At 41.9% G+C, this 12,614-nt stretch overlaps 2 protein-coding genes across 18 annotated transcripts in view; one reads left to right on the top strand and one right to left on the bottom strand.

The window, feature by feature from the left end:
- LOC132256219 (general transcription factor 3C polypeptide 3) overlaps positions 1–12,417 on the bottom strand; it is a 135,742-nt gene extending 123,325 nt beyond the window's left edge. The window contains exon 1 of the mRNA XM_059752491.1: positions 12,412–12,417. The gene's annotated coding sequence lies outside the window, so the exon portion shown is untranslated. The remainder of the gene's footprint in view (positions 1–12,411) is intronic.
- The window catches only part of LOC132256221 (protein muscleblind), a 153,312-nt gene that overhangs the window by 46,488 nt on the left and 94,210 nt on the right, over positions 1–12,614 (top strand). The gene's annotated exons all lie outside the window — the stretch shown is intronic.

Raw genomic sequence — 12,614 nt, 5'->3', positions numbered from 1 at the left:
CAAAGTTCGTCCGGGAAGTTCTGAAAAGCTCGAAGTCATGTGATATCCCACGGGAAGATTTTGTGTGCATGAGTTGGAAAATGATGATGACTTTTGAATGTCAGAGAGAGAGATAGTGTGTTTGGGAAGAGGAAGAAATGAGATTTGATGATGAGTGGGAAGGTCAAGTTGGTCGATTTCGAGACCAAAAAGGACTTGAGGAGCATCCAGTGAGAGAAGCGCAATGTGGGGGGGTAAATGAATACAGCCGCTTTGGGGGAAAGTTTCCATCTTAAGGGAGGATGAGAGAGAGAAAGCTTTGGCAGCGCCAAAATGCGAATCTCGTTGAATTTTGGCGGTGAGACAATGGCACAGAGGTTCACCCCATTTTGGCGAGAGAGAAAGATCGGGCATGTGAGATATTTTGGACAAAAGAGGAAGATTGTGTCTTACAGAAGGGAGAACAACCCCCTGGAGGGTTTTACGCCGCGTGCTCCCGGAGTGAGAGCTGCAGTTGTAACCCCTCTTGACTTGGCACATTTTACCTCGTCTGAGGCCATGAATCTTGTCACTGACTGATCCCGAGAGGGTTGTTTGCTTTCGCCTCCGACTGACTCCATTTTCCCATTTCGCCTCCCCCAAAACCACCCCATCACTCCCGGAGTTGGCGCGCGTGGGTGGAATGCGTCTTAAAGTGTGCTGTATTTTACTGCACTGAACAGCCCCTTGTCCACCTGAAGCCAATAACATCTGCCCTCGAGATCACTCTGGGCAATGGATGGAAATTTGCCAGAGTGTGAAAAGGGTCTTCAGAATCACCCTCAAAATAGCTCGTCTCGTAGTCATTATAAATCCCTCTCTGATATAAAAATTAGACCCCGAAACGCCACCTTTCAAGAAGGTGAAATCGCTGCCCCTTGAAGATGAGGGAGTAAATAAAAAAAAGGGGGCGAGAATCAATAAAATGTAATGTGCTAATTACTCAAGACCATTTCATTGTGCGGTGCAAAATGATGCGTGTGGTCCAGTTGAGTTTTATCCGCCAAACATTTTCGGGAGGGCCGTAAATGGAAGTCATCGTGGTCGTCCCTTTTGCTTATGGCTGGTGGGATACAGAAAAAAAAGTGCCCAGCTAGCCGACAATCGACCCAGAAATGAGACTATTAGTCACGGCAGATGGAGAGATTTAACGATTACGACAGCAATATTTTCCACTGTATTTTCATGGTGTGCAAAATGACGAAAATTCCTCCATCCAACAGAAAAAAAAGAGCCAATCAATACCCGGTGGAGAGTTGTACAGCTAATAGAGAATTTTGCAGATGTGAGACTCAAAGGGTTAAAATATATACATTATATAATGATATGCCATTCAGAATTATCGGTGGAGTTGAAGGGGAGAAAAGTGATGCAAAATAGCGAGATGAAACAATCAAAAAGCAACATTTTCCATGGTCGTGTGGAGTGAATTTGGGGATCTGCAGGAGTTCTCTTTGCTCCATCTTATCAGATTCACACTCATCTCACCCGGAGGAATGATATATGGCGAGTGAATTCGCTCTAGTTGCCATCGAGAGGCAGATACAGCATTTATTAGTGTCACATGTCCGCATGCAGTGGCCCAATGCAGACCCACACACCCAGCCGACAGAGAGCGCGCTCTGCCCAACCCCTAAAAAGTTGGGAAGGCGCTGGAATATGAGAATTTATTCACTCCCCTCTTTGACTATGAAGGACTCTCCAGGATTTTGCTGCGGGAATTAAATCCAAAAGCTCTCGAATGCAAGCAGAAAAGAATGACAAACTCTTTAGCGTGGCTCTTTTCCCTTTCATTTCTCTTCATCATGCCCATGGTTCATAAATGAAGTGGAATGAAGGGGTGGGAAGCACAGAGAGCTTTTGTGTGAGCAGAGAAGATCTCTCTCTAGTCCATGTTTGATTGAATGACAGTCTGTGCAAATATTTGAATGTGAAGAGTGAGGAGATTTTATTCGCAATCATTCCTCGATGGATTTTTTCAGCAATGCAGCGAAAATACTTGTGAGAGCTTCAATGGGAAATTTTAATCTCCGCAGTGAAAAATGCATATTTAGAATCACATAGTGAGTCAATGAGGTAATTTGCCAGTGAAATGCAGTGGAAAATGTGCTGCTATTGATGGATTTGAATGCAATTTTGCAAGGCTGAGCACTTTCATGCAATAATGAAGATGATTCTTGTCGAATAATGGGTGAAATATGACGATGAACAGGAGTAATAGCATGTGAAATTAGGTTATGCCTAGTTTCGAATAAGGATAATAGATAGGTGAAAGTAAGACACTGTCTACTGCATCCTTTTCACAAACTGTCCTGAGCAGTTAACCTCAACATCAGTTGTGAAGGATTAATAGTGAATTGTGTACATTCTGACACTGACTACAGTTGTTCTTCTGCATGAGATGCTTTACTTTGAAAAATTCGGAGAATTTGTGTGACAAAAAGCTCAACAGGACACTAAATCCTACCTTTATGCACTTCCATGAATTTTTCCCTGAGCTTTTTTTCCACTGTGCTTCCCACTCTTTACGCTCTCATCCTTCGTTTCTGGATGGGAAAAAAGCGTGTGATAATCGATATTTATCCTGTTTGCGAAGGAGAAAAATATCGTGAATCCAGAGTGAACAAATTCACTGACCTTTTTTCCTCGTCCCCTTCGTCAATACATTGATTCTTGTGTCTCTCCTTCCCCAATATATTCGCTGTTTTTTCGCCCGCCCCCGGGGGAAATCGATTGTGTGAAAGAGTGTGGGATATTCATTCTTCTGGACACGCTGAGTCTGAGAGAAAAGCTTTTCTGGCTTTCGCAGTGGCAAAGATATCTGGTGTGACGCTCTCTTGGCCATTTCGATTGTCAGACAGATTGACACTACAAATGTCCAACTCTATATATATAAAGTTTCTATATTTCTACTGTCGGAGGGAGGAAAAAAAAATGGTGGCATTGGTCTGTCGATGTGCGATGGAAAAACCGCGGAAAATCTGCTGTATTTAGTGCTTTAGCATGGAAAATTAACATGAAATTTCACAAATGCTCCTCGATTGTGGATCACCCGTGTTTTTCAAGTATGAGCGCGCGCGGATGGTGTGGGAAAACCACGAAAATCAATCTGGCTATATTTGACATTCTGCCATTTCCCATTCATTAAACGTGGGCTCTCTCGATATCATATCCATCGACTTGCAACCACCAAATCATTCCAAACCCCACTTTCACAAAAGCCAATCCCCGCCTCAAAACCATTTTGCTTCATTTGCTAATCGAATGGCGGTTAATGTTTGATGGTAACTCACTGATTTTATCATTTAAGCATACAACCTCCCTTTGCAGCTGCCTCGCAACATCATTTTCGCTGCCACTTGTGATATTTTACCCGGCCAGTGAAGAGAGGGCGGATTTTGGGGGGGGGGGGGTTCATGATAAATGGAAAAAGCTCAAACCGAAACAGTGGCGCTCAAAAGTGTTCATGCAATTTCGCTCATAAATAAAATATATTTCCCACCCCGCAAGTGTTCAAAAATATACCAAGATGACGCTGAAAATCATGAGAAATGGAGATACTCTGACTCTGGGATGATCCAGCAAAATGATGAATTCCCCTCGGAAAGCACCCAGTGAATTGGGTGAATTGCGAGGAATTATTTGTCAGTGAATTAATGCAATGATTAATTGCATTCGAAATGCGAACGCCACGTGGAATTTTCCCCACACACACACACACGCACGCGACTTTCCTCGTGAGAATGCCAGGAAAATGGCACAGCAGGAGACACTTCCGCTCAATCTTGAGTGTGCCACAGTCCATGGGTGAAAGAATATGCTGTGTGGAGCAACAGGCGTGCGGATGCCTCCAGTGTCCTTCCGCACAAAAGTCGGGCCGCCATTGAGGAAAATGAAAAATATTGCCATAGAGAAACTTCCCATTTGAATTAAAATGAGCCAAAAGCGGAGGGCAGACAGGAAAATGAGGCTGGGAATTATGTAAATTAATTCTATATTCACACAATGGCACCCACACCAAAACCAATTTATCTCTCTCTCACCCTCACTTATATTTTAATTGGGTAAATATTTGAACAAAATGATGTTTTTTCGATTGATTGGGTGTGAGATGAAATTTTCTGTCATGCCAAAATTAATTGAATTTCACTCATTTTGCGGTCAAAATCATATAGCATTATTTCATCACTTTCCACCCGGAAAAGCTTTTTGCAAGAGGATTTCTTGCTGCATGTGTGAATTTAATGCAATGTTTTATGGCACTGAAGGAAGTTATGTAGTTCATTACCATTAATTAAGTGTGTGGTAAATGAAATAATTGGGCAAATATTGAACACTGTTTAGCGCTGGCTGTTTAATTTGATTGATTTCAATTATAAATGTTATTTGGCGATTTCGTAGCATTTATGGATGATATTCACATAGGCATTAGTAACCAATAAATTCCAGTTTTGGCACAAAATTTCAAATTTTTCCTGTTAAATCCACAAAATTGCATCAAGATTGAGAATGTTTGAGCACTAAATTAGATAAAGTCACCCAATTTTCTCCCCAAGATATCGATATGGAGCTTTGTTGGCAGTAAATGCGAAAATATGTGCTTTTAATGAATCCATTTCAATTCACCTGACACTACTCCGCATTCGATATTGTTTGCTCCTGATGCCTTGGCAAGCCGCATGAAATAAATACTGCATCACTTTTATATCCAATTCCAACCCCCCCACCAAAAGTGTCACTCCTTTTTCTCCCCGGGCAAAAGAGAGATAGAGCATCAATATGAATATGTAATGGACAGGGTGTGGAATACAAAATACCTTCATTGTGTGTGACTTTGAGGGGGTTTTGGTGATGTGGAGGAGGTAAATTGGAAATAATATCTAACCATTAAGTATAAATATTTTTCCCATATTGTTCATCGTGTTTTCTCATTTCATTGCCACATCACAGAGACATTTTCTCTCTCCAAGAGTGGGCGAAAATTTCATTCGCTGACATAAAAATTCAAGGAAAAATACCCACTATAATTTCCCATTTGCTTCACACACACACATCCAACTATGGAGCATTTTCATCTCTTGTTCACGTAACATTTTCCAACCCCAAAAATTCCCTCTGTCGCTTCGCTTATGGGTTGCCTTCTTGCAGAGGGAGAAAAGCTCATATACGTGCTGTGAAGTGCTAATGTGGTTGTATTTTTATTTGTGTCGCAAATTTTCACTCCTCCAAATCCCTCGGAAATGCATCATAATCAATTGTAGATTAAGCTTATACACAACTGTGATGTGTGCAATATTGATAAGCGATAAAGTCAAATTAATTAATTAGATTTGAGGTGTGAAATGTGACACACAGTGTGCAGCAATGACACGGTTTCCCAGGTGTGCCTTAGTGTCACTGATGAATTGGATTGAATTAAAGGTGTAACTGGTGGGATTCTCCTGAAGATTCCCTCCCATGCTATTGAGCAATGTCCCCTACTAAATTGTTTCAATTTGTATAACTGATGACTTACAAGTTTCACTCTGGAAAACTCCTTCTCAGCAGTGAATTTTGCAGTTTTGAAGAAGAAGATCTAAAGTAAATTGTGGTGAGTTTGTGGCTTAAGGAACTATTTCTTGCCACCCTCACGAGAGATCGTCAACTTTTAATGGGCAGGGTGGGGTGTTTGTGTGTGTGTGTGTGTTTGTGTGGTTCGGCAGTGACACGGAGTTGTGTGGGACATCACAAGTTGCTCACCCATTGAGCTGATGGGAAAATGGGGAATATAACTTTCTGAGGAGATATTCAACGGATCATCTTCAGACACAATCAACAAAATTGTCCCCATTGAGACACTCCACCACCACCCAAAACATGCAGCAAATACACTTTCGCCATGGGATGTCATCTTCAACTCACACGCCATTTTCAATGAGACGTCGGATACAATGCAAGTTTTACGCACTACAAGGAAAGCACTTACAAAACATCCTCTTAATGCTTATCGAAAATGCTGTTTCATCGCCAGTGGTCTTGTGGGTAAATGAGAGCTTTTCCGTCTGTACAGAAGAGATAGGAGAGTATAATTGTAGAAAATATGTCAACGATGAGTGCATAAAAACCTAGAGAACGTTAACAGAGTGAAACTGATGAGATTGCTAAGCTCTTATCAAACAACGTCTTATGCTCTTCTTCGTGTAATCTACTATAGATTATGATTTTTGCTGCACTTCAAAGCAGAGACACTTGCTATGAAGGAATTTTGGTTTTAAGGTATTTTAAAGGTAGATGATTCACAGAAGCTCCGCCCACTCTTAAGCTCCGCCCCTTAAATTGACACAATAATGATTTTCAGACTCACTTATTGCTGAAATCACTCTGTTTGTTTAACATTTTCTCACTGGTGACTTTCCTATATAGTTTCTTACATTCAAATCCACCCCCAAAATAATGCATCCGGCAACTATGAGGGTGAGAAAAAGAGTCCGTGCGAGCCTTGGGGGCAATTCTAAGGAGGTCTCTTTATCACAAGGGGAGGTGGAATCATATAATTCTGCACATAAACAAAATGGTTAACATAATGTAACAAAATGCCATGTGAATGGCAATTTGTATGCAAAAAAGGATCTAAGAAATATGTTATGAAGGATGAAATAGCACAAAAATGGTGGAATTATGAAGACTCTTTTTCTTTCTCTCCTCTATTTTCCTTTTTTTCCCTCCTGCCCAGGAAAGCACACGGGGCGCGCCTTTTCAATGGATGGGGAGGGGGAGACGGGAGAGGGAAGAAAAAAGTGGAGACACAATTGGTAAATGACGCCTTCATGCCCTATTTCCAATTCTTCGGCACACAGTATTGTGCTTAGGAAGCCTCGGAATAAAATTCCAATATAGCGCATGAGAGGGATTATTTCGGGATGGAAAAGTGTCTTAAAAGGATGCTTTTTCATCCGCCTTTTTTATCGGTGAATATGGGAAATGGAAAATTATTATAGGCAGTGAAAGGGGGAATTTTGGAAAAAAAAAATATCCTGAAAGCACTGAACAAAGAATTCTTTTTTGGTTTGCTTCTAGCATTATCACAACTATTCACAAATCGTACGCTAATAGTTACTTTTATTTAGTTTTGCGAAAAGCCCATGGGCTGTAGCTAATGCCGAAAGCTCAGGAAAATCCGCCTTTTCACGCATCATCGAGGCACACTCATTGCAAAGCTCCAGGCCAATTCGGCGCATTAATTGGGAAATTCGCGAATACCGGAATTGGCGCTGTGGCTTCTCTTCGTGAATTCCATTTTAGGGGTGTATATAAATGTAGCGAAAGCTTTTGCATTTTGGGGTGATTTTCTCAAAATGTCGAGGTCAATAGTCACGCATTCTCCACACCCATAGGCGCATTTAGCACGTTTTGTGTGCATTTTCGAGTTCGGGGATTCGAGTCATTTGTGGTATTTGCATGAGCGCAGCGTTCCGCCTCCTCAACAGCCCCCAAAACAAATCCAATCCCCCGTCCGACACATGGTAGGAAAATTCAAGCCCCAAATGTGTCAACATAATTGAATTCCCATTTTAACTCATTGCGTTTTGGATTGTAGGCCCAGAGCGCGCTGTATTAGTGATTTTCCAATGCACGAATCCCTTAATTGTATGATTCACGTGTTGACAGATATTTTCCCAATGAATTTTCCAAACATCACATGCCCTCCTGCCTCAAAAAGGGCCACGGCTGCCCCGCTTGAGATTGCGGGGCTGTGTGAATTCAAGTGGTACATTTGAGTGGTTAATTGTGATGAAGTGAGTGAGAAAGTGGGCTGCGAAATGCAAGAGAAAATTGTGAATCGTGAGAGGAAGTGGAATTTTCCATTTGACTAACCTTTCAACTCTTTCGCCGAGATTTTTCAAAGGGAGAGGGAGAGAGAGAAAATTAATAGAGTGAAAAGATCGTAAGGAAATCCATACTAGAGAGAATTTTACACAGAGATCCTTTTGGAAATTAAATTTTCCCACCATAATTTCACCCCCAAATTGACAGGGGGAAAAAATATTTGTGGATATTGTGGTGAAATGTGTCGGAAATTGCAGTTGTGGTGTCAGTTTGCTGAAGATTGAAACTCAACATTGAGCACTTGATTAGAATATCTAACCAGGGAGAGTTTCCATGTCACAATCAGACAATTAATTTTCCACCTAAACGGCCCATCACGTGAGACACTGGAGAAAATTTCAATTGCAATCTCCGATGGAATGCTCAAAATTACCTGTCACACACTCTCCAGGATAACTAAATCGCAGGAATAACCATCAATTGACGTAGCACTGACGTTTTCCGGGCTGTGGAAGTTCAAAATTATTGAATTATAGAAGGGACGGGAAATTCAGGCGGTTACTTAAAAAGCTCTCACGTTATATGGACATAATCTCTGAACTTGAATGCGAAGAGTCTGAAAGCTGCCGGGAAGCATAAAATAAAATAGGTATTAAGTAGAAATTTCCTCGGAAATGACTGTAAGATCGAATTTGTGGATGGCAAGAGGAAGCATCCAGAGTCATATTTATGGTAAAATGTTTAATATTTTCCCTGGGTTTTCCTCTTTGCGGGGTGTCTGTGTGTGTGTGTGTGTGTGTGTGTTGGAATTTGACTAAACTGTGTGAGTCATGAAGTCGTCTAATTAACATAATTTTCCACTTAAGGCAAATGATGCAAAAAATGCTTCCGCACGGAGAAATAATATTCTCGCTTGTAGCAACTGGAGAAGGAGCAATGAAGATGATCCGAGGGGTTGGAAGAGGGACAAGGTTAGGAGCGAGAGAGGAAGCAAAAAAAGAGGCTCGCGGATGAGGAAGATGGAAATTAAATTGCGATTATGTGCGCATGAAATTACCGACAAGGAGTAAATGGCTTGAAAATCCTCGGCAAGTTCTCATTTTTTTCATGCTCCACAGTCTCATGCAATTATGGGATATAACAATTTTTGGAATTGGTCCACATTGAAGACAAAAGTGGCCAAGATTCTCGTGAATCGTACCGATTATTTGTCCCTTCATGCCTTCGTTTCTTCACAGTAACTACTCTCCTATTGTATAGTTTCTGAAGAACACACTGTGTGTCTTGCAATTGAGCCAAGCCAAGAAATCTATTTGAGAGAAACCCCAAATTCCCTTGTTTCCCTAAAAAATATCGAACGCAATTCATGAATAAAGTGGATTATAGAACAGCAATTATCGTTACTCCAACACGAAGGATAATTGCTTCGAGAACTTCTCGATATCCGGAATCATTCTTCTGATTTGTCACATTCAGACTTAAGCTCTGAAAGCTCTGCTAGATTTGATGCGCTTGTGGATATTGGAGTCCTTTCGGGACTCCTTTGCAGTGGCGAAGGGATAATTCTGACCAGTCACGATGCTCAATGGGATGAGGAGATGGCATGACAAATGAATGGCAAAGTGCCATTGAATGTGGGCGAAGCAGGGGGAGAGAACATCAAAAAGTCATTTAGGGTGCCACTTTAATATGCTTCACATATCATGTGAATGCCGTCGAGGAGGCCGCAGAGGAGATAGTTGAGGGGTTGTGGAAAAATCCACAATTGGAGGGAAATTTCTCAAGACCTTTCAAGCCTCTTTGGTCAATCACCACACAGGCCAAAGTGGCCCGATGCTATTGAGAAAGTCAAGTCACACGTGAAGACTGGCGCGCCCCTCAAAGGAGAAGTCCTAAGAAGAGAGTCTTCAACCCTTACGGGTGCTATTTTGATTTTTATTCTCTATATGTGGGAAAATCAACTACCGGTAAGAGTTTGAGGCATCATTATGATGTTGCTGGTGGAATATTTTCCTGATTTTCCACTCTACGGTTAGTGGAAGAGGTGGTGATAAAAATCCCCGCATCGGTAATTGAAAATCAATATTAATAGGCTATCTGTGAAAATTCATCATGAGCTTCACTCCACACCACTCATACTCTTGCGCGACTGGTGCGGGAAAATTAAAATGCAGCAAATTCCCTAAAGAGTATATCTTGGCATAGTGGAAAGTATTTTTCAGTGTGCGCGCGGGAAAAGTGCATTCGAGTGTGTGGGAGATGGGGGGGGAAAAGTAATAAAGCCACACGACGGGGGTGATTTGCCGTTAGAGGGGGTTTAGGGTGAATTCCAGCCCGAAGAAAGAGAGCGAGAGCATCTTCCGATATTGGCGTCATCATCATCTTTTTCACCACCTCAGACTCTATCCTTCATGCTACATTCCAATTTATCTTATGCTATCGATACCCCGTACTTACTCCTCCTGTGGCGGCTGTCGGGTGGCGGAAGATCCACCCCTTTCGCCGCGAGGGATGCAGTCCTCGTGAAATTGGTAGCTGTGCAGCTTTGTGTATAGCGCCAGAGTCTCAATTTTGCAGCCATAGAGACAACAAGGCGCTCTTTTGCTGCACCTTAAGGACAATACAAAGACGACGACATTCTTTTCGCTATTGTGATCCGGACTGACTGTGAAAAGGCCAGGATGAAATTTCACGTCAATGCTATTGCCATTGATTGCTCATGTTTCAATAGGTAGTTGACATCGTAGCTGTGTCTTTTCTGTCCAGTGGAATTTTAATAGCAATATCCACTGTGAATTGAATAGATTGATTTCTCTCTAAGCACTCTAATTCATTCTCAATCTTCCTCGTGTATCTACTCGTGTTGCATCGCAATAATTAATCTTCACGCGGCACTTTGGTTGGCAAAACTACCCCCAAAAGCTTCCCATATAAGCTCACAACCTTCGTTAGATTAAAATTGCATCTCGCGCACATTTTCATATATGAAAATAATTACTCGATGGCGGCAGCACTTTGGTGTGAGTCGATTATATTCCCAGATTATCACATATTACAGTGTCTCTCGCACCCGGAAAATTCACCAATGAATTCCACCCTTGGCGGGAAATGGTTGCGGTGGAGTTTTCTCTGGGTGCCTCAGCTGCATGGCGAGCATATTAGTTTGTTTATTATGATTCGATGCAAACGAGAACAAATTGCATTTAACTTTGTTCTGTCTGGTGTTTTCGATGTGGTGAAGCGCTCTTTCAATCCCTCGAGGCTGCATTTTGTTCAACTCTTCGGATGAGATGTCTTTTTTGGTTCTCTCGCATATATTTCACAACTATTCTGGACATGATTTGAAGTTTCTCATTGTCAAATGGTATGGAATTTTGCATAGCATATCAGTGGCTTTAAAGGACTGATCAATTTGCCCCTCCTTCTCTATCTGCGTAATTGCATTTACTGTTCCCACATGGAAAATCTGACTGTTTATCAATTCAATTTGCTTTTCCCTGGTGGAATATTGTTTGCCATTTTCGGGTAAGTTTTTGCTCATTGGACTAGAAAATGCAAATAAATTGCTGGGCCGCGCAAAGCCAAAAATGGGAATTTTTAATACACTCTCTTGAGCTTCAGGGGAAAAATCTGCAATTTTTTTTTCATTCCTCTTGCGCATCAATTTCAATGCATGATTATATTCATAAATTCGTTATGTGAAATCGTGTTAACCAATTACGATATCGACGCATAATGGATGGATGATTTGGTTGATGTGCGATGAAACATGAGATTTAGCAATCGTACGTCTGTCATCGGCAATTTCATTGTGCATTTCATGCACATTCTCTTCTATCTTCTTACATATTATCGCTTAAGAGGATTGTGGGGTTTTTTTTTGAAGATTTGTCAGAATGCCTGCAAGTATTCGAGTGAGTCATTCAATCAATAAATTGAATTTTTTGCCCACAAAGCAATTTTAAAGCGATGCTATTTATAATTTTGCTTATACATTTGTCTCATAAACACTCCCTTTCGTCGACTTTCGGGACGACTGAGCAGCATTTGCGGCGAGGGTTGCTTCTTACAGTGGGTGTTTAGGGTCCGAAATTCCTAACATTTAAGAGTGAAACATCCACTCAATCATTGTAATGCGTTTTTTCCTCGCCATCCTCTCACTTAGCATTCCACGAAGCCATGGCGCTGTGACATAAATAAAATTGTGTGTCTCACCATTGGAGGGGTTGAATGGAAATGTTCTTGTGTGCAAATTTCCATAAATTGATGGCAATTTATATTAATTTACTCTTAATCCATCTGCGGGGTGTTTTCTGCGAGGGCTCTTGAGGGTGGGCGCGCTAAATGATCGCGCGCGAGCGCCGCCGTCGCCGCCCCAAGAGGGGGCGGCTCTGTGGGGCGATGGCGGCGGCAGGCGGAGAAGAGAGAGGCCCAGGGAAAATTGATGTGGAGAATGTGATGAGATGAAAGAGACTTTTTGTGGGGCCGCACGAGGGGTGAGAGGACAGCCAGAAAGTGTCTCGTTGAGGCGTCAAGTCACGTTCTGAATTTTTATCCCTTTTATTTCTCTTCACATTTCTCCAAACCATTCCACGTCGTCGTTTTTTTTTTCTCTTCCTTCAAGCTTCACCCCCTCATTCTCACGATGCCTTCGCGCCGTATTGGAATTCCAATAAAATTTCCTTCTATTGACTTTCCACTCTCTCTCTCTCTCGCTCGCTCTCGACTCCATCTCAGATATTCAAGCCACACCATTCGATTCCACACACCAATCCACCCTCTGGTCCTCT

This window comes from Phlebotomus argentipes, unplaced genomic scaffold, assembly GCF_947086385.1.
Source record: "Phlebotomus argentipes unplaced genomic scaffold, Phlebotomus argentipes genome assembly contig_5, whole genome shotgun sequence".
Taxonomy (NCBI): Eukaryota; Metazoa; Arthropoda; class Insecta; order Diptera; family Psychodidae; genus Phlebotomus; species Phlebotomus argentipes.
The sequence above is the reverse complement of the archived record's forward strand: the minus strand, read 5'-3'. Positions and strand labels throughout refer to the sequence as shown.